Here is a 25094-nt window from a genome sequence, read left to right as displayed (position 1 = left end):
AGATGGAGCCCACTGTCTACAAAGCTGACGGTGTGCTTCACTCACACAGATGGTGACACAACACTACCCCATCAGTGCATCACTACAATTGAAAGTGACATTTAAGTCACCTAGCAATGACCAATCAGATAAAGTGCCACACAGGTGCGGGCACATGACAGACATTTTCGACTAGTCCTCTTTCTCGCTTTCTCTCACTTGGAGATCCTGGTTTTGTGTCACCATACAGAGCATTAAACCTGCAATCCATAAGACCACCTCCAACTACTGCAGTAGTAGCTAATTGTATCGTATACTCTACCAGATTGGTTAAAATTATGTTTTCTTGATTAAGATCAGTTATGGATTGCAGCTTTAAATAAAGAGTGCACTTTTATCAGGAGCACAAAATTAGAACAAATGCTGTCCTTTATATTAAGCTTGTTAAGCTGTGAAACAATGTCTTGTTGTGGTGCAGTCTGCTGCGCCAACATTTTAAAGCTCATACATGCACAGTATGATGAGCATGTTTTCCATCTGCTGGACGAACATAATACAGTCTTAACCATTCCATGTCCTATGGGAGTCATTTTTAGGCGAGTACACCACATGTCTGACTAAAGTACTAAACATTTTATGAAGTGTTGATCAGTGATTTTCCTATGCTCAAATGCAGATATTAGTGTGTATGGAAACATAATGAGGGCATGGAACGCCAAGGGCGTATGTGATTTTATTTTTTTACATGAGAGCTTTTCATTGATTGTAATTATTTAATTAAAACGTTTTTTGTTTTTAAAGCAATCTATACTTTTATACAGAGCAGGAATTTATTTTAAGATATTTATGTTTTATGTTTTTTTATTTATTAAATAACTACAATCAATTAAAAGATCTGTTCAATTCTGAAAATGTCACTTAGGCCCTTTGTGCTCCAAGCCTTGAGGAAAAATACAATGAAATATTTATCGTTCAAGAAAGTCGCATATGCCTACAGTATGCCTCGTATACAGTACCAGCTGGCTGTGACATGCACCGGAAGGGCCCATTATTTCTACTGTGTCAACGTACTGTACTGTGTATATTTGAAGAACATTTAGAACATTTTTGTTATTACTGTGGACAATTTATGAGTGTAAGCCTCACAAAACAAAACTGTTTTTGTGTGCATTTTACATGTGTACATGTCTGTCCCATCCACTGCACCCTAGCGGCTTCTAGCCTACATTATACCGGAGTCACAGTTATACACATCTTATATACTGAAAGCCTAAAGCTGTTTGTTTTTAACATGGTTTTATAGTAATGTAATGCTCATTTGTATATTGCATCTCTGTACTGAGGCCACACACCACAAGAAATCTGAGCGTGTAGCATCTATTCAATTTTTCCATCCCCCGTAACCCATTACAAGTGGGTGAGGCTGTGTAAAGGTGTTTCTGCCTCTAAGTCCGTTTTCAAAAGGGAAATGTGTCCTCTTTCATTTAGTTTGATAGATTTGCAGTTTTGTCATGCCAAATGTGCTTCAATACAGTATGTGTTCCACATAAGAATTGTAAAGGATGCTCCATTAGCGCAGTGGTTCCCAAAGTGGGGTCTGGGGAACCCCAGGGGTCCTCGAGGAAGTTCCAGGGGGTCCCCATGCTAAATGATCATTTGGAACCAAATGGACCCTTATGGGTCAGTAACTCTGAGAGAGAGAGAGTGTACAAAATGGATCCGTTGGGGGAGTGTACGGATTTGTACACTCTCATAAACCCAATTAACATTGGTTTTATAATAAATTGGGGGTCCCGGAGATAGAAATGCCATTAAATGTGGGGCCGTATAGACTAATGCTTGTCAAACTGGGGGGTCCTTGAAATGAAACGGGTTGAGAGCCGTAAAAGTCTTCTCTTATGGGGGTCCCTGGCATATCTTTTCAAATGGGGGGGGGGGGGTCTGTGGGCCAATTAGTGTCAGTTTGGGAACCACTGTTGTAAAGGATGCTCCATTAGTGTCCAGCTCACCAACTGTGTTCTGAGGCCCCTGTTACAAATTTCAATGCAGCGCAACATGTGAGATCTGATGAGCTCTTCAGTGAACCCAGCGTCCCCGTCTGGAAACCCGGCCAGTGTGGGTCACATGGCACCAGTGTGACCACCTGGATTCTAACCCGGGTGTCCTGCATGGGAAACCATAGGGAAATCCCTCTTGCTAAAGGCAATTATATTAGACTACCCTGCTACATAATAACACTTGTTTCACTGGGAGATGCTTATTTAATTGAAATGCCTTTTTTTAATTACCTTAACTGATCAAATTGATTATGTCAATATCATGCCTTTAATGTCTGATTGGACAGAGGGACAATGAATTGTAGCTCTATGCTCCTGTATCACTGTGATGGGAATAATGCCTAACTTATGCTCTGTCGTACGACTGTGTCACAGGGCAAAGTATAAAACAGGCTGAAGAAGGGGATGGACGATGCGGGCGCAATGCCTTTCAATGCAGCGTATTCGTCCGAACTTAGTAGGAGTTGTTCACCCCCCAAAAATACTTATTTTATATCAATTACACACACCCCATGATGCCTTGAATTCATGGAGCTGTTTTTTGTTTTTGTCTCATTCCTATGCCAATAATTTGATGACCGGGTCAACGGTGAGAGAGGTCATAGGGTGAGAAGGAGAGAGACCCGGAGTAGAGTCGCTGCTTCTTCGCCTGGAAAGGAGCCAGCTTAGGTGGTTCGGGCATCTAGTTAGGATGCCACTCGGGCGTCTCCCTAGGGAGGTCCTCGAGGCACGTCCCTCGGGGCAGTTGGAGGAAACACATCGACTCACTGGCCTTGTAACGTCTCGGGATCCCCCAGGAGGAAGTCACTAATGTTGCTCTGGAGGAGAGGGAAGTCTGTAGCTCTCTGGTGGAGCTGTTGCCCCCACGCCCCGACTACGGATAAGCGGTTGAAGATGGATGTATAACCAGGTCATCAGTCAGTAGCCGGGCATCAAATTATTGGCTTAGGAATGCGACAAAAACAAAACAAAATGCATTTATGTGGTGTGTAATTGATAGAAAATAAGTGATTTGTTTGGGTGAACTACTCCTTTAAAAGGCTAATTTAAACTTTGACACGCAACAGTTAAGGATAGCTCAAAGCAAATGCAGTAGTTTGAGCTAAAAAAAACAAAACGTGTTTTCAAGTTTAAATTAATCTTTACTGTCATTTTTCTTCAAAATGCCAAATGGGGATGTGTCTTCTACAGAATTATGGCTGTCCTCCAATGAAATGATACAATCACTTCAAATAGACAATGGTCTTATCCTCCTGTGGGATTCCAAATTGTCCCAAATGCTATTTCTGTCTCCTGCCCTGAAGAGAGGCATTTCCTCTCAGATTCTTTTGCATTCAGATTGTTTCTGAATGGTTCGAACAGTTTTCATCCTTTTTTCAAAAGGGAAAATAAATCATCTTTTTTCTAAAAGAAATGGCACCCTACAGTTTCCCTTTGTTGCCAATGGATTAAGAAATTTGTTCTATTCAGAACTCATCTCGATATCCATTGTTAGATGTTCTGGGTGGAAAATTGCCCAACTCAGTAGATCTGCAAGCTCACAATGCATTGCGATGTGAGTGTGCATCAGCTAATTTTGGCAAAGGGATTTGGTTGAGAGGAGACAAAGTACAGAGCCGACCCTGGTCGAATAAAGTATTGGTTTACTAAATAGTACTTAAGGTTTAATTGGTTGGACTTTGGGTCAATCTGGGGAGATCGAAGTAGGCCTACAGATAAATTAGATAAACCTTCATCCCCAGGGGGAAATGAAGGTGTCAACAGTAATGACATTGTATCATGAACAGTATTGACTGAGTGTGAAACCTAAACAGAACAGTAGAAATCAAGAGTGAATAACAAATAAAACAAACAAAATAGGCTAGCCTACTTAGCTTCTCTAAATTTCTGAGGTAACAGTCTCTCACTTATGTATGTATACATTTCACAAACAGTCTCAGTGAATATGACTGAATGATAGAGATATCACTGCAGTATCAACAATGGATCTATGAGTGAATATGTCTCATCATTTATCCTTGACAGCATCTGTCAACATTCTGTAGTGTACATCCTAGGTCAAACTTCTTTATGATTGCATCATCATACAAATATACATGATATGGGTAGGTCATAAGTTATTATACCAAATAATACAAATATACATGATACGGCCGGGGAAGGGGTAGGTCATAAGTTATTACACCAACGAATACAAATATACATGATACGGGGTAGGACATAAGATATTACACCAAACACCATTCAATCTTTATATATAAATATATATAAATTATAAATATAAATATTATAAAAGAACAACAACATTTGTTTTCTTGTGTTTAATATCAACTGTAGAAAAAGCACCACAATAATTACAGTATATTGGGAGTGGTATGACATCTAGGCTACTAGACGGGCACATTAATGTAACAAAACATTCGGTTTAAAATACAGTAAATAAATAAATGTATATTTCTTTCTTTAAAACCTTGACAAATGAGCTAGAGAACTCATTGTGATACTGTCATACTGATGATAAATAAAGTATATTAGTTCCATTGATTGAACCGGAACATAATGCTGTGGAATATTTGAAGGAGATTTAAGCGACCTTCCCTCATAAACTATTATTAAATAAAGTATTTCAGATTAGGGCTGTTAATAGTTCATTGTTAATCGATTAATCGCTATTAAGAAATTAGTCAATTAAACTTAACTGTTAATAAAGTAATCGAATTAATCGAAACGTCTCTGCTTTTGCATGTGATGTGACAGACAAGACAGTGCACTTTTCATTTAATTCAATTTCTCATACAAAGATGCCATTGCCTGGACCTGTATCGCAAATGGTCAAATAACTATTTGATTAAGGAATATAATATGCCTTTTGTATTATTTCTGTATCAGCAAAGTGTAGATTTTTATGTTAGACATTGAGGGAAATTAAGATTCTCAATAAAATAAAATAAAACGCTGCTTATCAACTAACCGGTTAATCGATCGATAAGCTTATCAAAACTATCAATTAATCAATTAATGCATTAATCGATAATTCACATCCCTAATTCAGATCTTACAGTCTATGATTCAGATACATGCTGAATATTCCGGTGCAGTAGGTGGCGGTATGTACTTGAAACTTAGACTACTAGTCTACTCCTAGAGAAAAAGTAGAAGAATCCGGGCTCCGTCTTTTGAGCTAATTTAGAACTTCCTGTCTGAGAGCTAGCTAATTTAAGACATCCGGTTGCCTTCAGAATAAAATAAGGTTATTTAATTAATAATTATTACATTACATTATTAGTATTATTATTACATTACAGTTATTGTAAAGACACACATTATGTTTCTGTGTAAAAATAAGTAATTAAATAACATCAAAAAGTTATCTAAATGGATAAATGCTATTCACTGGAGTGAATATTCTATTATATTCTAAAAACGACTTATAAATCCTAAAGCCTTGTTTATACTTCACTGTGCAACGGTCCTATGCTGGACAATAGCAGATATGCAAACTCACAGCACATCTCATTCAAGACACTGAACTTGCAGATCTGCCATTTTTGAACACACTATAAAGTTAACCATTTATCATGCTGCTCTACGTGGCACTGCATTCTGTGACATTAAACCAAATGGCATTTTCCACTCTATGACACTACTGTTCTACATTTTTGTCTAATAAAATAGGCTATTAATTTAATCAATCAAACTGCATTAACTAACAGAGATACTACTAACCAAGCTATCCATGTCAACATGCTCTATAGGAGTCTCAATAACAGGTATAAGTAACGTTTAATGTTTAGTAATGTTTAATGTAGCAGAAGAGGCCATTCATTGAACAGAGTTTTGCACAATTTTAACATCCCAGATCGATTGAAATATGAATCTACTGTGCTGTGCTACACCATGATATATTAAGAGTACAATAACATTCCATTGTGAATAAAAACCTATTAACCACAGTGTAATGCTAAAGGTTTCATCACAGGGCTGTCTGCTTCATGTAATATCATTAAAAGTGTTGTTGGTGACAGTTATATGAGTTGGAAGCATTAAGACCCATTTTAACCCTCAATGGCTTCCTTTCTGACAAATAACGTTATTGTAAAAAAAAAAAAAAGATTCACGCGTTCATATGTAGCTATTTTGCATTAGAAGCGGATGGGACCAAGGGACCCGGATGTAACGTAAGAGGACTACAATAGATTCGCGGTTAAATCTCGCGGGCGTGGCCTCACACCGGAAGGAAGTGCCGCCGCCCTCAAATACGGAAGAGACGCGTGGAGGTAGGTTTGGTCAGTGTTTGTTTGGAACGTGCCACGTCACCATCGCGGGTCCGTCTTCGGAGCAAGTAAGTGATTAAATGTTATTTAATACTTAACGCTGTTGTTGTTTGTGTGTTCAAACGTCTATCACTTGAAGTTACTTGTTATGATGTTTATATATGATGTTTGTACGAAACTGTAAAACAATGTTTCAGTAGCCGAATGGTTAGTGTCGAAGGTTTATAAACAACTATGCCCGGCCTCAATGTTTACTAACCGTCGACAGTACCCACTCGACTACCGAAACACGGCTTTAAAGAGTAGTATTTACATATCTAAACACAACAAGTAACTTCAAAAGTGATAACATGTTTGAGCCACGGACCACCATTTCACATTAATAGACTCTCACAATGGTGGTCAGTGGCTCAAATGGGTCTGAGAGACTAGATGGCCTCAAATGGTGGTCCGTGGCTCAAACGCTGAATAAATAATCGACTAGAGGTGAAAATAGTATTGTTTGGTAGGTAAAAGGACAAACGTTCTGTGAAAATTGGCACGAAGCAACAAACATTCTTTGAAATTGGTGGGAAACGATCCCGGGCACTCATGTTAACAAAGCTCAGTCACTAACCACTATGCTACAATCAGCATTATATAATCAAAGGATCAAAAGTAGCAATCTTCTACATTCTCTAATTGTGTAGTTTTTTTGGAAATTAAGCAGATGCTTAACAACAATTGAACTATTGAGAGTGTAAAGATCTACTATTGGGGTCAATTTGGTTACCTAAATTAAATTGCTCTGTATTGTGACAGTAATCATTGCTATAGTGTGTGTTCAGTAACAGTGTTAAATAGCTCTATAGTGTGACAGTAATCATTGCTATAGTGTGTGTTCAGTAACAGTGTTAAATAGCTCTATATTGTGACAGTAATCATTGCTATAGTGTGTGTGTTCAGTAACAGTGTTAAATAGCTCTATATTGTGACAGTAATCATTGCTATAGTGTGTGTGTTCAGTAACAGTGTTAAATAGCTCTATATTGTGACAGTAATCATTGCTATAGTGTGTGTTCAGTAACAGTGTTAAATAGCTCTATAGTGTGACAGTAATCATTGCTATAGTGTGTGTTCAGTAACTTGCAACACAGCAGCCAAGTATATGCAGAACACATATACACGCATTTGACATAACACAAACAACAAGACAATTTACATACATAAAGACATGAAGAAAAGAGCAATATCCACCGCTTAGATTATCCTGTGGCTACTACAACTCCTGATTAAACCCTTTTCTATTTATTAAAGAGCTGGAGAGACAGGAATATTCCTGTTACTGAACACACACTATAGCAATTATTACTGTCACAATAACTTTGTACTTTTGCTACTGATGTTTGTGTGCAACATTTGAGCTGGTGTCAAGTCACCTTAATTCAAGTGATAGATTATATACAGGGGCATGCCATATGGTCTACCTGCACAGCCTTTGTGATTACTGGTAGATCACGATGTACCTTTTGGGCACCCCTGCAATACAGGGTTCCTGTCCAGAATTGTTTTTTATTAAATATAGAGGGTTTAAGTGTAGGGTTTGTCATGTTGGTGTTCTCTATAACTTTTCGTCCTGGGCATGACGTTAAACTGTCCAGTGTAACTCCAAGTTACATGGGGTGGGTATGGTTTGAGAGTTTGTGATGCTCAGTTCTTTTTTTGCGTCTCGGTTCCTCAGGTGGAAGCTGCATAGTTGGGTTTTTGATGGGTTGGGTTTCAAGTGGCTGGTCGTTTGTTTAGATATTGAAAAGGAGGGGGGCGAGCGCGCTACCTTGTGGGAGGCCGTTCTTTTCGGCTTTCCATTTACTCCTCTGGTCATTTAACTGAACATAGAAGCGCCTGTTGTTGAGGAGGCTTTTCCTGACCATTGTGCGGTGTTGGACAGTGTCGTAGGCAGCAGAGAGATCTCTGAATGCTGCTCCAGTTATTTGTTTCCCCTCAAACCCATCCTCAATGTGTTGGGTGAGGTTGAGCTCTGTCCAGCACAGGAGCGGCTGGGACGGAAACCAGCTTGGTCTTTAGTCAGCTTGGTATCTATGAGTGGCAACAAGGCGTTGGAGTAGCAGCTTCTCATATAGCCTTGTAGGTGATGCAGAGGGAAATGGGTCGGTAGCTCTTTGTGGATAATGGGTCTATGCCAGGTTTAGGGATTGCAACCACGTTGGCCTTTTCCCAGACAGAAGGGATGGTTTTCTGTGCTATGCATGTGTTCAGCATCCCCACAAGCCAGGTCTTTGCGTTGGGTCCCAGGTGCTGTAACATTTCTGCCAGTAGGTCATCAATCCCTGCTGCTTTTCCGGGTTTCAACTTTCCCATTGCAGTTTCAAGTTCTTCTAGGTCGAAGGGTTTGGTTTGAGGGCTGGCTGATTGTGGTTGGTCTGATACCACTGTGCGATGGTATTCTCCTGTGGGTCGGTGGCGGTCTTGGTCACAACTGGTGGCCAACAGTTGTAACCAACACCGCCACCGACCCACATAGAATACCATCGCACAGTGGTATCAGACCAACCACAATCAGCCAGCCCTCAAACCAAACCCTTCGACTTAGAAGAACGTGAAACTGCAATGGGAAAGTTGAAACCCGGAAAAGCAGCAGGGATTGATGGCATACTGGCAGAAATGATACAGCACCTGCGACCTATTGCAAGGACCTGGCTTGTGGGGATGCTGAACACATGCATAGCACAGAAAACCATCCCTTCTGTTTGGAAAAAGGCTGGAGTAGTTGCAATCCCTAAACCTGGCAAAGACCCATTATCCCCGAAGAGCTACCGACCCATTTCCCTCCTCTGCATCACCTACAAGCTCTATGAGAGGCACTACAATTTCTGAACAGACTATATTTACATCAATATGTCTGGGTCCCCACCTACTCACTCAGGGTTGACGTGTCACACCTGCAGTGATGGGAGGGGCACCAAAATGTGGTATTTTGATTGTTTAATGGGGGCACTCCCTTAGTATAAAAGTGTATGTTTTGTGTACACATGACCTGATGAAGATCAAATGGATCGAAACGCTGTCAGTATTTCAACAAAGAACGTCTTTCTTATACCTGTGGTGTGCGGGCTCCATCCAATACCTACACCAGTTGTGATGCAACAGAGTTTGCTGTGACCGTTGTGAATTATGGGTGGTGTGGTTTTTGCCAAGACGGTGGATTGTGGCCCATGCCTTCCTGCTGTTATTTGACATGTTGGTGTTCTCTATATCTTTTCGTCCTGGGCATGACGTTAAACTGTTCCGTTCGAGAGGACCAGCGACCCTCGAATGTAAACGGCCACGAAAGGAAATTATGTGTGTGTGAGGTGTTCTCTATAGGTTGGGTTTCAGGTGGTTGTATTGTAGTAGCTTGACATTTCTTGGAGGGCACTTTCAAGGACAGACTCAATCTTCTGGAAGTCTGCTTGTTGGGTCGTAATGCAGAGGTTGTCGGCGTAGATGAAACGCTGGCATTAGGCATTGGGTAGTGGCTGGTCGTTTGTGTAGATATTGAAAAGGAGGGGGGCGAGCACGCTACCTTGTTGGAGGCCGTTCTTTTGGGCTTTCCATTTACTCCTCTGGTCATTTAACTGGACATAGAAGCGCCTGTTGTTGAGGAGGCTTTTCCTGACCATTGTGCGGTGTTGGACAGTGTCGTAGGCAGCAGAGAGATCTCTGAATGCTGCTCCAGTTATTTGTTTACCCTCAAACCCATCCTCAATGTGTTGGGTGAGGTTGAGCTCTGTCCAGCACAGGAGCGGCTGGGACGGAAACCAGCTTGGTCTTTAGTCAGCTTGGTATCTATGAGTGGCAACAAGGCGTTGGAGTAGCAGCTTCTCATATAGCCTTGTAGGTGATGCAGAGGGAAAGGGGTCGGTAGCTCTTTGTGGATAATGGGTCTTTGCCAGGTTTAGGGATTGCAACCACTTTGGCCTTTTCCCAGACAGAAGGGATGGTTTTCTGTGCTATGCATGTGTTCAGCATCCCCACAAGCCAGGTCTTTGCGTTGGGTCCCAGGTGCTGTAACATTTCTGCCAGTAGGTCATCAATCCCTGCTGCTTTTCCGGGTTTCAACTTTCCCATTGCAGTTTCAAGTTCTTCTAGGTCGAAGGGTTTGGTTTGAGGGCTGGCTGATTGTGGTTGGTCTGATACCACTGTGCGATGGTATTCTCCTGTGGGTCGGTGGCGGTCTTGGTCACAACTGGTGGCCAACAGTTGTAACCAACACCGCCACCGACCCACATAGAATACCATCGCACAGTGGTATCAGACCAACCACAATCAGCCAGCCCTCAAACCAAACCCTTCGACTTAGAAGAACGTGAAACTGCAATGGGAAAGTTGAAACCCGGAAAAGCAGCAGGGATTGATGGCATACTGGCAGAAATGATACAGCACCTGGGACCTATCGCAAGGACCTGGCTTGTGGGGATGCTGAACACATGCATAGCACAGAAAACCATCCCTTCTGTTTGGAAAAAGGCTGGAGTAGTTGCAATCCCTAAACCTGGCAAAGACCCATTATCCCCGAAGAGCTACCGACCCATTTCCCTCCTCTGCATCACCTACAAGCTCTATGAGAGGCACTACAATTTCTGAACAGACTATATTTACATCAATATGTCTGGGTCCCCACCTACTCACTCAGGGTTGACGTGTCACACCTGCAGTGATGGGAGGGGCACCAAAATGTGGTATTTTGATTGTTTAATGGGGGCACTCCCTTAGTATAAAAGTGTATGTTTTGTGTACACATGACCTGATGAAGATCAAATGGATCGAAACGCTGTCAGTATTTCAACAAAGAACGTCTTTCTTATACCTGTGGTGTGCGGGCTCCATCCAATACCTACACCAGTTGTGATGCAACAGAGTTTGCTGTGACCGTTGTGAATTATGGGTGGTGTGGTTTTTGCCAAGACAGTGGATTGTGGCCCATGCCTTCCTGCTGTTATTTGACATGTTGGTGTTCTCTATATCTTTTCGTCCTGGGCATGACGTTAAACTGTTCCGTTCGAGAGGACCAGCGACCCTCGAATGTAAACGGCCACGAAAGGAAATTATGTGTGTGTGAGGTGTTCTCTATAGGTTGGGTTTCAGGTGGTTGTATTGTAGTAGCTTGACATTACTTGGAGGGCACTTTCAAGGACAGACTCAATCTTCTGGAAGTCTGCTTGTTGGGTCGTAATGCAGAGGTTGTCGGCGTAGATGAAACGCTGGCATTAGGCATTGGGTAGTGGCTGGTCGTTTGTGTAGATATTGAAAAGGAGGGGGGCGAGCACGCTACCTTGTTGGAGGCCATTCTTTTGGGCTTTCCATTTACTCCTCTGGTCATGTAACTGGACATAGAAGCGCCTGTTGTTGAGGAGGCTTTTCCTGACCATTGTGCGGTGTTGGACAGTGTCGTAGGCAGCAGAGAGATCTCTGAATGCTGCTCCAGTTATTTGTTTACCCTCAAACCCATCCTCAATGTGTTGGGTGAGGTTGAGCTCTGTCCAGCACAGGAGCGGCTGGGACGGAAACCAGCTTGGTCTTTAGTCAGCTTGGTATCTATGAGTGGCAACAAGGCGTTGGAGTAGCAGCTTCTCATATAGCCTTGTAGGTGATGCAGAGGGAAATGGGTCGGTAGCTCTTTGTGGATAATGGGTCTTTGCCAGGTTTAGGGATTGCAACCACTTTGGCCTTTTCCCAGACAGAAGGGATGGTTTTCTGTGCTATGCATGTGTTCAGCATCCCCACAAGCCAGGTCTTTGCGTTGGGTCCCAGGTGCTGTAACATTTCTGCCAGTAGGTCATCAATCCCTGCTTCTTTTCCGGGTTTCAACTTTCCCATTGCAGTTTCAAGTTCTTCTAGGTCGAAGGGTTTGGTTTGAGGGCTGGCTGATTGTGGTTGGTCTGATACCACTGTGCGATGGTATTCTCCTGTGGGTCGGTGGTCTTGGTCACAACTGGTGGCCAACAGTTGTAACCAACACCGCCACCGACCCACATAGAATACCATCGCACAGTGGTATCAGACCAACCATAATCAGCCATCACTCAAACCAAACCCTTCGACCTAGAAGAACTTGAAACTGCAATGGGAAAGTTGAAACCCGGAAAAGCAGCAGGGATTGATGACCTACTGGCAGAAATGATACAGCACCTGGGACCTAACTCAAGGCCCTGGCTTGTGGGGATGCTGAACACATGCACAGCACAGAAAACCACCCCTTCTGTCTGGAAAAAGGCCAAAGTGGTTGCAATCCCTAAACCTGGCAAAGACCCATTATCCCCGAAGAGCTACCGACCCATTTCCCTCCTCTGCATCACGTCTTTCTTATACCTGTGGTGTGCGGGCTCCATCCAATACCTACACTAGTTGTGATGCAACAGAATTTGCTGTGACCGTTGTGAATTATGGGTGGTGTGGTCTTTGCCAAGACGGTGGATTGTGGCCCATGCCTTCCTGCTGTTATTTGTCATTTGTCATTATGGTGTTCTCTATATCTTTTCGTCCTGGGCATGACGTTAAACTGTTCCGTTTGAGAGGACCGGCGACCCTCGAATGTAAACAGCCACGAAAGGAAACTGTGTGTGTGAGGTGTTCTCTATCATTTCATTCCAGACTTCACTGTCTATCTCCTGTGTTTTCCATTCATCTTGAGCGTTACACAGTCGTCTGATGTGCGGGGGGAGGTGCCGGCTAGCGCATAAAGGCACGGACGGGACAGGTGTTTTCTTGACCCATCCCGTGATGATGCGACAGGTGTCATTTAGGGCTGTGTCGACCAATTTGGTGTGACGTGATCGGCTCCAGCTTGAGCAGGAATACTCTGCTGTAGAGAAAGACAGGGCCATGGCAGTTGCACGGATTGTTTGTGGGTCTGCGCCCCACTTGGGAGTTCACTAGTTTTCACAGGATGTTATTGTGGGTGTTGACCGTGGCTTTTGTGTTCTCCAGGTGTTTTTTTGAAGAAGAGTGTCCTGTCCAGTGTAACTCCAAGATACATGGGGTGGGTATGGTTGGAGAGTTTGTGACCATCCCAAGTGACGCTCAGTTCTTTTCTCGCGTCTCGGTTCCTCAGGTGGAAGCTGCATAGTTGGGTTTGTGTGTCTTTCTTTTTCTGTCTTTCTTTCTTAGGACGGAGATCAAGGTAGACGCCATAGGAAGGCTCAACACTAGCCGATGCCCCTAGAGATCCATCCCAAAGCTTCCCTCAGGGAGCACAGCAAGCCAGCTAGCCAGCAAGCCTGCCCAGTCAGCCAACGCAGCCAGTCAGCTCCGCCAGTCAGCCAGTGTAGAAAGTCAGGCTGCCAAGCCAGAGCATATCAGCCCTTGCAGTCAGCCATTGCAGCCATACCAGCCTTGCTCAGTCAGCTCAGCCAGGCCTCTCTTGAGGCCTGGCTCTCTGTCTGCCTGGCCCGGTCTGCCCTGCCCTGCCTTGCAGCAACAGAACCAGCCTTTCTGGAAAGCCAGCCAGCTCAGAATGCGAGCTGAGCAAGCCAGTGCAGCAGCAAGCCCAGACTAGGTTACCGCAGCCTTACTGTGCAGCCACAGCCACTCAGTCTAGACCAGCAGGAGCTGGCCAGGCTCCAACCCTTGCAGCGCAGCCTTAGGCCGGACAGTCCCCCTGCCTGCACTTTGTTGCCTTCCTGGCCTGTCTGCCTGCCTAGGCGCCTCGGTCTTCCTGTCTGTCTGCCTTGGCCTGCCAGTCTGAAACTGGTTTAGACTAACTGCGTGCTTGCCAGCTGCGCTGGCTTGCTGAGCTCGTATTCTGAGCTGGCTGGCTTGCCAGCAAGGCTGGTTCTGTTGCTGCAAGGCAGGGCGGGGCAGACCGGGCCAGGCAGACAGAGAGCCAGGCCTCGAGAGAGGCCTGGCTGAGCTGACTGAGCAAGGCTGGTATGGCTACAATGGTTGACTGCAAGGGCTGATGTGCGCTGGCTTGGCAGCCTGACTTTCTACACTGGCTGACTGGCGGAGCTGGCTGGCTGCGTTGGCTGACTGGGCGGGCTTGCTGGCTAGCTGGCTTGCTGGACTCCCTGAGGGAAGCTTTGGGATGGATCTCTAGGGGCATCGGCTTGTGTTGAGCCTTCCAACGGCGTCTACCTTGATCTTCGTCCTAAGAAAGAAAGACAGAAAAAGAAACACTCACACAAACTCAACTATGCAGCTTCCACATGAGGAAGGCACGCAGGCAGGCACAAGCTGCCTGCGTGCTTGCTTCGCCCTCCAGTTGCTGCTCCAGTTATTTGTTTTCCCTCAAACCCATCCTCAATGTGTTGGGTGAGGTTGAGCTCTGTCCAGCACAGGACGGGACGGAAACCAGCTTGGTCTTTAGTCAGCTTGGTGTCTATGAGTGGTATGAGGCGTTGGAGTAGCAGCCTCTCTTGTAGGTGATGCAGAGGAGGGAAATGGGTCGGTAGCTCTTTGAGGATGATGGGTCTTTGCCAGGTTTGGGGATTGCAACCACTTTGGCTTTTCTCCAGACAGAAGGGATGGTTTTCTGTGCCATGCATGTGTTCAGCATCCCCACGAGCCAGGTCTTTGCGTTAGGTTCCAGGTGCTGTATAATTTCTGCCAGTATGTCATCAATCCCTGCTGCTTTTCCGGGTTTCAACTTTCCCATTGCAGTTTTGAGTTCTTCTAGGTCGAAGGGTTTGGTTTGAGGGCTGGCTGATTGTGGTTGGTCTGATACCACTGTGCGATGGTATTCTCCTGTGGGTCGTGGCGGTGTTGGTTACGACTGTTGGCCACCAGTTGTGATGCAACAGAGTTCGCTGTGACTGTTGTGAATTATGGGTGGCTCCCTGAGGTCCTTGATCGCCATTGGGTCCAACAGTGGTCATTGAAGCGTGCACACACATGCACACATGCACCTACACACACAGGGGCACATGCGTATGCACACCTGGACCTTTAAATGAACAACAACACAAAAACTAAGGCACTGGTGTCGGACTTCTGGTTTACCGGAACGGGGTTCAACTCCCTGCAGTGCCCTGCTCAATGTGTTGTATTTCATTCATTGGTCCATGGTCTCAGGTCATTGAGCGGCGCGCTATAGTGTGCGATTCTTCATCATTGTTGAGGATTTTTTAAAGGTGAAAATCAAGGAAAAGCAAAAGGCTATAGTCCATGGTCACGGACCGCATACTGGTCAAGGTCATTTATACTGGTGAAGATCATTTACTAGTCTTCTAAAGGTCATTTATACTGGTGAAGATCATTTACTAGTCTTCTAAAGGTCATTTATACTGGTCAAGGTCAATTACTAGTCTCATGAAGGTAATTTATACTGGTCACAGTCATATACTGGTCACGGTCATTTCTACTGGTGAAGGTCATTTATACTGGTCAAGGTCATTTGTACTTGTCAAGGTCATTTATACTGGTCAAGGTCATTTACTAGTCTTATTGAAGGTAATTTATACTGCTCAAGGTCATTGATATTGGTCAAGGTCATTAAGTGGCACGCTATAGTGCGCGATTCTTCATCATTGTTGAGGATTTGAAAAAAGGTTAAATTGCAGAAAAGCGAAAGGCTAAAGTCCATGGTCACGGAGGGCATACTATAGTATGTTGTTTTTCTTTTTTTTGGTGGTGTGCGGGCTCCATCCAATAACTACACCAGTTGTGATGCAATAGAGTTTGCTGTGACCGTTGTGAATTATGGGTGGTGTGGTCTTTGCCAAGACGGTGGATTGTGGCCCATGCCTTCCTGCTGTTATTTGTCATGTTGGTGTTCTCTATATCTTTTCGTCCTGGGCATGACGTTAAACTGTTCCGTTCGAGAGGACCGGCGACCCTCGAATGTAAACAGGTGTTGGGACAGGGTCAGGTGTTGTCTTGATGCATCCTATGATGATGCCACAGGTGTCATTTAGGGCTGTGTCGACCAATTTGGTGTGACGGGATAGGCTTGTAGGTGATGCAGAGGAGGGAAATGGGTCGGTAGCTCTTTGGGGATAATGGGTCTTTGCCAGGTTTAGGGATTGCAACCACTTTGGCCTTTTTCCAGACAGAAGGGATGGTTTTCTGTGCTATGCATGTGTTCAGCATCCCCACAAGCCAGGTCTTTCCGTTATGTCCCAGGTGCTGTATCATTTCTGCTAGTAGGTCATCAATCCCTGCTGCTTTTCCGGGTTTCAACTTTCCCATTGCAGTTTCACGTTCTTCTAGGTCGAAGGGTTTGGTTTGAAGGCTGGCTGATTGTGGTTGGTCTGATACCACTGTGCGATGGTATTCTCCTGTGGGTTGGTGGCGGTCTTGGTCACAACTGGTGGCCAACAGTTGTAACCAACACCGCCACCGACCCACATAGAATACCATCGCACAGTGGTATCAGACCAACCATAATCAGCCATCACTCAAACCAAACCCTTCGACCTAGAAGAACTTGAAACTGCAATGGGAAAGTTGAAACCCGGAAAAGCAGCAGGGATTGATGACCTACTGGCAGAAATGATACAGCACCTGGGACCTAACTCAAGGCCCTGGCTTGTGGGGATGCTGAACACATGCACAGCACAGAAAACCACCCCTTCTGTCTGGAAAAAGGCCAAAGTGGTTGCAATCCCTAAACCTGGCAAAGACCCATTATCCCCGAAGAGCTACCGACCCATTTCCCTCCTCTGCATCACGTCTTTCTTATACCTGTGGTGTGCGGGCTCCATCCAATACCTACACTAGTTGTGATGCAACAGAATTTGCTGTGACCGTTGTGAATTATGGGTGGTGTGGTCTTTGCCAAGACGGTGGATTGTGGCCCATGCCTTCCTGCTGTTATTTGTCATTTGTCATTATGGTGTTCTCTATATCTTTTCGTCCTGGGCATGACGTTAAACTGTTCCGTTTGAGAGGACCGGCGACCCTCGAATGTAAACAGCCACGAAAGGAAACTGTGTGTGTGAGGTGTTCTCTATCATTTCATTCCAGACTTCACTGTCTATCTCCTGTGTTTTCCATTCATCTTGAGCGTTACACAGTCGTCTGATGTGCGGGGGGAGGTGCCGGCTAGCGCATAAAGGCACGGACGGGACAGGTGTTTTCTTGACCCATCCCGTGATGATGCGACAGGTGTCATTTAGGGCTGTGTCGACCAATTTGGTGTGACGTGATCGGCTCCAGCTTGAGCAGGAATACTCTGCTGTAGAGAAAGACAGGGCCATGGCAGTTGCACGGATTGTTTGTGGGTCTGCGCCCCACTTGGGAGTTCACTAGTTTTCACAGGATGTTATTGTGGGTGTTGACCGTGGCTTTTGTGTTCTCCAGGTGTTTTTTTGAAGAAGAGTGTCCTGTCCAGTGTAACTCCAAGATACATGGGGTGGGTATGGTTGGAGAGTTTGTGACCATCCCAAGTGACGCTCAGTTCTTTTCTCGCGTCTCGGTTCCTCAGGTGGAAGCTGCATAGTTGGGTTTGTGTGTCTTTCTTTTTCTGTCTTTCTTTCTTAGGACGGAGATCAAGGTAGACGCCATAGGAAGGCTCAACACTAGCCGATGCCCCTAGAGATCCATCCCAAAGCTTCCCTCAGGGAGCACAGCAAGCCAGCTAGCCAGCAAGCCTGCCCAGTCAGCCAACGCAGCCAGTCAGCTCCGCCAGTCAGCCAGTGTAGAAAGTCAGGCTGCCAAGCCAGAGCATATCAGCCCTTGCAGTCAGCCATTGCAGCCATACCAGCCTTGCTCAGTCAGCTCAGCCAGGCCTCTCTTGAGGCCTGGCTCTCTGTCTGCCTGGCCCGGTCTGCCCTGCCCTGCCTTGCAGCAACAGAACCAGCCTTTCTGGAAAGCCAGCCAGCTCAGAATGCGAGCTGAGCAAGCCAGTGCAGCAGCAAGCCCAGACTAGGTTACCGCAGCCTTACTGTGCAGCCACAGCCACTCAGTCTAGACCAGCAGGAGCTGGCCAGGCTCCAACCCTTGCAGCGCAGCCTTAGGCCGGACAGTCCCCCTGCCTGCACTTTGTTGCCTTCCTGGCCTGTCTGCCTGCCTAGGCGCCTCGGTCTTCCTGTCTGTCTGCCTTGGCCTGCCAGTCTGAAACTGGTTTAGACTAACTGCGTGCTTGCCAGCTGCGCTGGCTTGCTGAGCTCGTATTCTGAGCTGGCTGGCTTGCCAGCAAGGCTGGTTCTGTTGCTGCAAGGCAGGGCGGGGCAGACCGGGCCAGGCAGACAGAGAGCCAGGCCTCGAGAGAGGCCTGGCTGAGCTGACTGAGCAAGGCTGGTATGGCTACAATGGTTGACTGCAAGGGCTGATGTGCGCTGGCTTGGCAGCCTGACTTTCTACACTGGCTGACTGGCGGAGCTGGCTGGCTGCGTTGGCTGACTGGGCGGGCTTGCTGGCTAGCTGGCTTGCTGGACTCCCTGAGGGAAGCTTTGGGATGGATCTCTAGGGGCATCGGCTTGTGTTGAGCCTTCCAACGGCGTCTACCTTGATCTTCGTCCTAAGAAAGAAAGACAGAAAAAGAAACACACACACAAACTCAACTATGCAGCTTCCACATGAGGAAGGCACGCAGGCAGGCACAAGCTGCCTGCGTGCTTGCTTCGCCCTCCAGTTGCTGCTCCAGTTATTTGTTTTCCCTCAAACCCATCCTCAATGTGTTGGGTGAGGTTGAGCTCTGTCCAGCACAGGACGGGACGGAAACCAGCTTGGTCTTTAGTCAGCTTGGTGTCTGAGTGGTATGAGGCGTTGGAGTAGCAGCCTCTCTTGTAGGTGATGCAGAGGAGGGAAATGGGTCGGTAGCTCTTTGAGGATGATGGGTCTTTGCCAGGTTTGGGGATTGCAACCACTTTGGCTTTTCTCCAGACAGAAGGGATGGTTTTCTGTGCCATGCATGTGTTCAGCATCCCCACGAGCCAGGTCTTTGCGTTAGGTTCCAGGTGCTGTATAATTTCTGCCAGTATGTCATCAATCCCTGCTGCTTTTCCGGGTTTCAACTTTCCCATTGCAGTTTTGAGTTCTTCTAGGTCGAAGGGTTTGGTTTGAGGGCTGGCTGATTGTGGTTGGTCTGATACCACTGTGCGATGGTATTCTCCTGTGGGTCGTGGCGGTGTTGGTTACGACTGTTGGCCACCAGTTGTGATGCAACAGAGTTCGCTGTGACCGTTGTGAATTATGGGTGGCTCCCTGAGGTCCTTGATCGCCATTGGGTCCAACAGTGGTCATTGAAGCGTGCACACACATGCACACATGCACCTACACACACAGGGGCACATGCGTATGCACACCTGGACCTTTAAATGAACAACAACACAAAAACTAAGGCACTGGTGTCGGACTTCTGGTTTACCGGAACGGGGTTCAACTCCCTGCAGTGCCCTGCTCAATGTGTTGTATTTCATTCATTGGTCCATGGTCTCAGGTCATTGAGCGGCGCGCTATAGTGTGCGATTCTTCATCATTGTTGAGGATTTTTTAAAGGTGAAAATCAAGGAAAAGCAAAAGGCTATAGTCCATGGTCACGGACCGCATACTGGTCAAGGTCATTTATACTGGTGAAGATCATTTACTAGTCTTCTAAAGGTCATTTATACTGGTGAAGATCATTTACTAGTCTTCTAAAGGTCATTTATACTGGTCAAGGTCAATTACTAGTCTCATGAAGGTAATTTATACTGGTCACAGTCATATACTGGTCACGGTCATTTCTACTGGTGAAGGTCATTTATACTGGTCAAGGTCATTTGTACTTGTCAAGGTCATTTATACTGGTCAAGGTCATTTACTAGTCTTATTGAAGGTAATTTATACTGCTCAAGGTCATTGATATTGGTCAAGGTCATTAAGTGGCACGCTATAGTGCGCGATTCTTCATCATTGTTGAGGATTTGAAAAAAGGTTAAATTGCAGAAAAGCGAAAGGCTAAAGTCCATGGTCACGGAGGGCATACTATAGTATGTTGTTTTTCTTTTTTTTGGTGGTGTGCGGGCTCCATCCAATAACTACACCAGTTGTGATGCAATAGAGTTTGCTGTGACCGTTGTGAATTATGGGTGGTGTGGTCTTTGCCAAGACGGTGGATTGTGGCCCATGCCTTCCTGCTGTTATTTGTCATGTTGGTGTTCTCTATATCTTTTCGTCCTGGGCATGACGTTAAACTGTTCCGTTCGAGAGGACCGGCGACCCTCGAATGTAAACAGGTGTTGGGACAGGGTCAGGTGTTGTCTTGATGCATCCTATGATGATGCCACAGGTGTCATTTAGGGCTGTGTCGACCAATTTGGTGTGACGGGATAGGCTTGTAGGTGATGCAGAGGAGGGAAATGGGTCGGTAGCTCTTTGGGGATAATGGGTCTTTGCCAGGTTTAGGGATTGCAACCACTTTGGCCTTTTTCCAGACAGAAGGGATGGTTTTCTGTGCTATGCATGTGTTCAGCATCCCCACAAGCCAGGTCTTTCCGTTAGGTCCCAGGTGCTGTATCATTTCTGCTAGTAGGTCATCAATCCCTGCTGCTTTTCCGGGTTTCAACTTTCCCATTGCAGTTTCACGTTCTTCTAGGTCGAAGGGTTTGGTTTGAAGGCTGGCTGATTGTGGTTGGTCTGATACCACTGTGCGATGGTATTCTCCTGTGGGTTGGTGGCGGTCTTGGTCACAACTGGTGGCCAACAGTTGTAACCAACACCGCCACCGACCCACATAGAATACCATCGCACAGTGGTATCAGACCAACCATAATCAGCCATCACTCAAACCAAACCCTTCGACCTAGAAGAACTTGAAACTGCAATGGGAAAGTTGAAACCCGGAAAAGCAGCAGGGATTGATGACCTACTGGCAGAAATGATACAGCACCTGGGACCTAACTCAAGGCCCTGGCTTGTGGGGATGCTGAACACATGCACAGCACAGAAAACCACCCCTTCTGTCTGGAAAAAGGCCAAAGTGGTTGCAATCCCTAAACCTGGCAAAGACCCATTATCCCCGAAGAGCTACCGACCCATTTCCCTCCTCTGCATCACGTCTTTCTTATACCTGTGGTTTGCGGGCTCCATCCAATACCTACACTAGTTGTGATGCAACAGAATTTGCTGTGACCGTTGTGAATTATGGGTGGTGTGGTCTTTGCCAAGACGGTGGATTGTGGCCCATGCCTTCCTGCTGTTATTTGTCATTTGTCATTATGGTGTTCTCTATATCTTTTCGTCCTGGGCATGACGTTAAACTGTTCCGTTTGAGAGGACCGGCGACCCTCGAATGTAAACAGCCACGAAAGGAAACTGTGTGTGTGAGGTGTTCTCTATCATTTCATTCCAGACTTCACTGTCTATCTCCTGTGTTTTCCATTCATCTTGAGCGTTACACAGTCGTCTGATGTGCGGGGGGAGGTGCCGGCTAGCGCATAAAGGCACGGACGGGACAGGTGTTTTCTTGACCCATCCCGTGATGATGCGACAGGTGTCATTTAGGGCTGTGTCGACCAATTTGGTGTGACGTGATCGGCTCCAGCTTGAGCAGGAATACTCTGCTGTAGAGAAAGACAGGGCCATGGCAGTTGCACGGATTGTTTGTGGGTCTGCGCCCCACTTGGGAGTTCACTAGTTTTCACAGGATGTTATTGTGGGTGTTGACCGTGGCTTTTGTGTTCTCCAGGTGTTTTTTTGAAGAAGAGTGTCCTGTCCAGTGTAACTCCAAGATACATGGGGTGGGTATGGTTGGAGAGTTTGTGACCATCCCAAGTGACGCTCAGTTCTTTTCTCGCGTCTCGGTTCCTCAGGTGGAAGCTGCATAGTTGGGTTTGTGTGTCTTTCTTTTTCTGTCTTTCTTTCTTAGGACGGAGATCAAGGTAGACGCCATAGGAAGGCTCAACACTAGCCGATGCCCCTAGAGATCCATCCCAAAGCTTCCCTCAGGGAGCACAGCAAGCCAGCTAGCCAGCAAGCCTGCCCAGTCAGCCAACGCAGCCAGTCAGCTCCGCCAGTCAGCCAGTGTAGAAAGTCAGGCTGCCAAGCCAGAGCATATCAGCCCTTGCAGTCAGCCATTGCAGCCATACCAGCCTTGCTCAGTCAGCTCAGCCAGGCCTCTCTTGAGGCCTGGCTCTCTGTCTGCCTGGCCCGGTCTGCCCTGCCCTGCCTTGCAGCAACAGAACCAGCCTTTCTGGAAAGCCAGCCAGCTCAGAATGCGAGCTGAGCAAGCCAGTGCAGCAGCAAGCCCAGACTAGGTTACCGCAGCCTTACTGTGCAGCCACAGCCACTCAGTCTAGACCAGCAGGAGCTGGCCAGGCTCCAACCCTTGCAGCGCAGCCTTAGGCCGGACAGTCCCCCTGCCTGCACTTTGTTGCCTTCCTGGCCTGTCTGCCTGCCTAGGCGCCTCGGTCTTCCTGTCTGTCTGCCTTGGCCTGCCAGTCTGAAACTGGTTTAGACTAACTGCGTGCTTGCCAGCTGCGCTGGCTTGCTGAGCTCGTATTCTGAGCTGGCTGGCTTGCCAGCAAGGCTGGTTCTGTTGCTGCAAGGCAGGGCGGGGCAGACCGGGCCAGGCAGACAGAGAGCCAGGCCTCGAGAGAGGCCTGGCTGAGCTGACTGAGCAAGGCTGGTATGGCTACAATGGTTGACTGCAAGGGCTGATGTGCGCTGGCTTGGCAGCCTGACTTTCTACACTGGCTGACTGGCGGAGCTGGCTGGCTGCGTTGGCTGACTGGGCGGGCTTGCTGGCTAGCTGGCTTGCTGGACTCCCTGAGGGAAGCTTTGGGATGGATCTCTAGGGGCATCGGCTTGTGTTGAGCCTTCCAACGGCGTCTACCTTGATCTTCGTCCTAAGAAAGAAAGACAGAAAAAGAAACACACACACAAACTCAACTATGCAGCTTCCACATGAGGAAGGCACGCAGGCAGGCACAAGCTGCCTGCGTGCTTGCTTCGCCCTCCAGTTGCTGCTCCAGTTATTTGTTTTCCCTCAAACCCATCCTCAATGTGTTGGGTGAGGTTGAGCTCTGTCCAGCACAGGACGGGACGGAAACCAGCTTGGTCTTTAGTCAGCTTGGTGTCTGAGTGGTATGAGGCGTTGGAGTAGCAGCCTCTCTTGTAGGTGATGCAGAGGAGGGAAATGGGTCGGTAGCTCTTTGAGGATGATGGGTCTTTGCCAGGTTTGGGGATTGCAACCACTTTGGCTTTTCTCCAGACAGAAGGGATGGTTTTCTGTGCCATGCATGTGTTCAGCATCCCCACGAGCCAGGTCTTTGCGTTAGGTTCCAGGTGCTGTATAATTTCTGCCAGTATGTCATCAATCCCTGCTGCTTTTCCGGGTTTCAACTTTCCCATTGCAGTTTTGAGTTCTTCTAGGTCGAAGGGTTTGGTTTGAGGGCTGGCTGATTGTGGTTGGTCTGATACCACTGTGCGATGGTATTCTCCTGTGGGCCGTGGCGGTGTTGGTTACGACTGTTGGCCACCAGTTGTGATGCAACAGAGTTCGCTGTGACCGTTGTGAATTATGGGTGGCTCCCTGAGGTCCTTGATCGCCATTGGGTCCAACAGTGGTCATTGAAGCGTGCACACACATGCACACATGCACCTACACACACAGGGGCACATGCGTATGCACACCTGGACCTTTAAATGAACAACAACACAAAAACTAAGGCACTGGTGTCGGACTTCTGGTTTACCGGAACGGGGTTCAACTCCCTGCAGTGCCCTGCTCAATGTGTTGTATTTCATTCATTGGTCCATGGTCTCAGGTCATTGAGCGGCGCGCTATAGTGTGCGATTCTTCATCATTGTTGAGGATTTTTTAAAGGTGAAAATCAAGGAAAAGCAAAAGGCTATAGTCCATGGTCACGGACCGCATACTGGTCAAGGTCATTTATACTGGTGAAGATCATTTACTAGTCTTCTAAAGGTCATTTATACTGGTGAAGATCATTTACTAGTCTTCTAAAGGTCATTTATACTGGTCAAGGTCAATTACTAGTCTCATGAAGGTAATTTATACTGGTCACAGTCATATACTGGTCACGGTCATTTCTACTGGTGAAGGTCATTTATACTGGTCAAGGTCATTTGTACTTGTCAAGGTCATTTATACTGGTCAAGGTCATTTACTAGTCTTATTGAAGGTAATTTATACTGCTCAAGGTCATTGATATTGGTCAAGGTCATTAAGTGGCACGCTATAGTGCGCGATTCTTCATCATTGTTGAGGATTTGAAAAAAGGTTAAATTGCAGAAAAGCGAAAGGCTAAAGTCCATGGTCACGGAGGGCATACTATAGTATGTTGTTTTTCTTTTTTTTGGTGGTGTGCGGGCTCCATCCAATAACTACACCAGTTGTGATGCAATAGAGTTTGCTGTGACCGTTGTGAATTATGGGTGGTGTGGTCTTTGCCAAGACGGTGGATTGTGGCCCATGCCTTCCTGCTGTTATTTGTCATGTTGGTGTTCTCTATATCTTTTCGTCCTGGGCATGACGTTAAACTGTTCCGTTCGAGAGGACCGGCGACCCTCGAATGTAAACAGGTGTTGGGACAGGGTCAGGTGTTGTCTTGATGCATCCTATGATGATGCCACAGGTGTCATTTAGGGCTGTGTCGACCAATTTGGTGTGACGGGATAGGCTTGTAGGTGATGCAGAGGAGGGAAATGGGTCGGTAGCTCTTTGGGGATAATGGGTCTTTGCCAGGTTTAGGGATTGCAACCACTTTGGCCTTTTTCCAGACAGAAGGGATGGTTTTCTGTGCTATGCATGTGTTCAGCATCCCCACAAGCCAGGTCTTTCCGTTAGGTCCCAGGTGCTGTATCATTTCTGCTAGTAGGTCATCAATCCCTGCTGCTTTTCCGGGTTTCAACTTTCCCATTG

General features: G+C 46.4%; 1 protein-coding gene across 2 annotated transcripts in view; it reads left to right on the top strand.

The window, feature by feature from the left end:
• tmcc3 (transmembrane and coiled-coil domain family 3) overlaps positions 1-246 on the top strand; it is a 40822-nt gene extending 40576 nt beyond the window's left edge. For both annotated transcript variants that reach the window (XM_083757675.1, XM_083757676.1), the window contains exon 5: positions 1-246. This exon is cut by the window's left edge and continues 893 nt beyond it. The gene's annotated coding sequence lies outside the window, so the exon portion shown is untranslated.
• The last annotated feature ends 24848 nt before the right edge of the window (positions 247-25094 follow it).

This window comes from Protomyctophum parallelum (genome assembly GCF_964188405.1).
Source record: "Protomyctophum parallelum genome assembly, chromosome: 22".
Taxonomy (NCBI): domain Eukaryota; kingdom Metazoa; phylum Chordata; class Actinopteri; order Myctophiformes; family Myctophidae; genus Protomyctophum; species Protomyctophum parallelum.
Note: the sequence above shows the minus strand (reverse complement) of the source record. Positions and strands in the feature narration are given on the sequence as shown.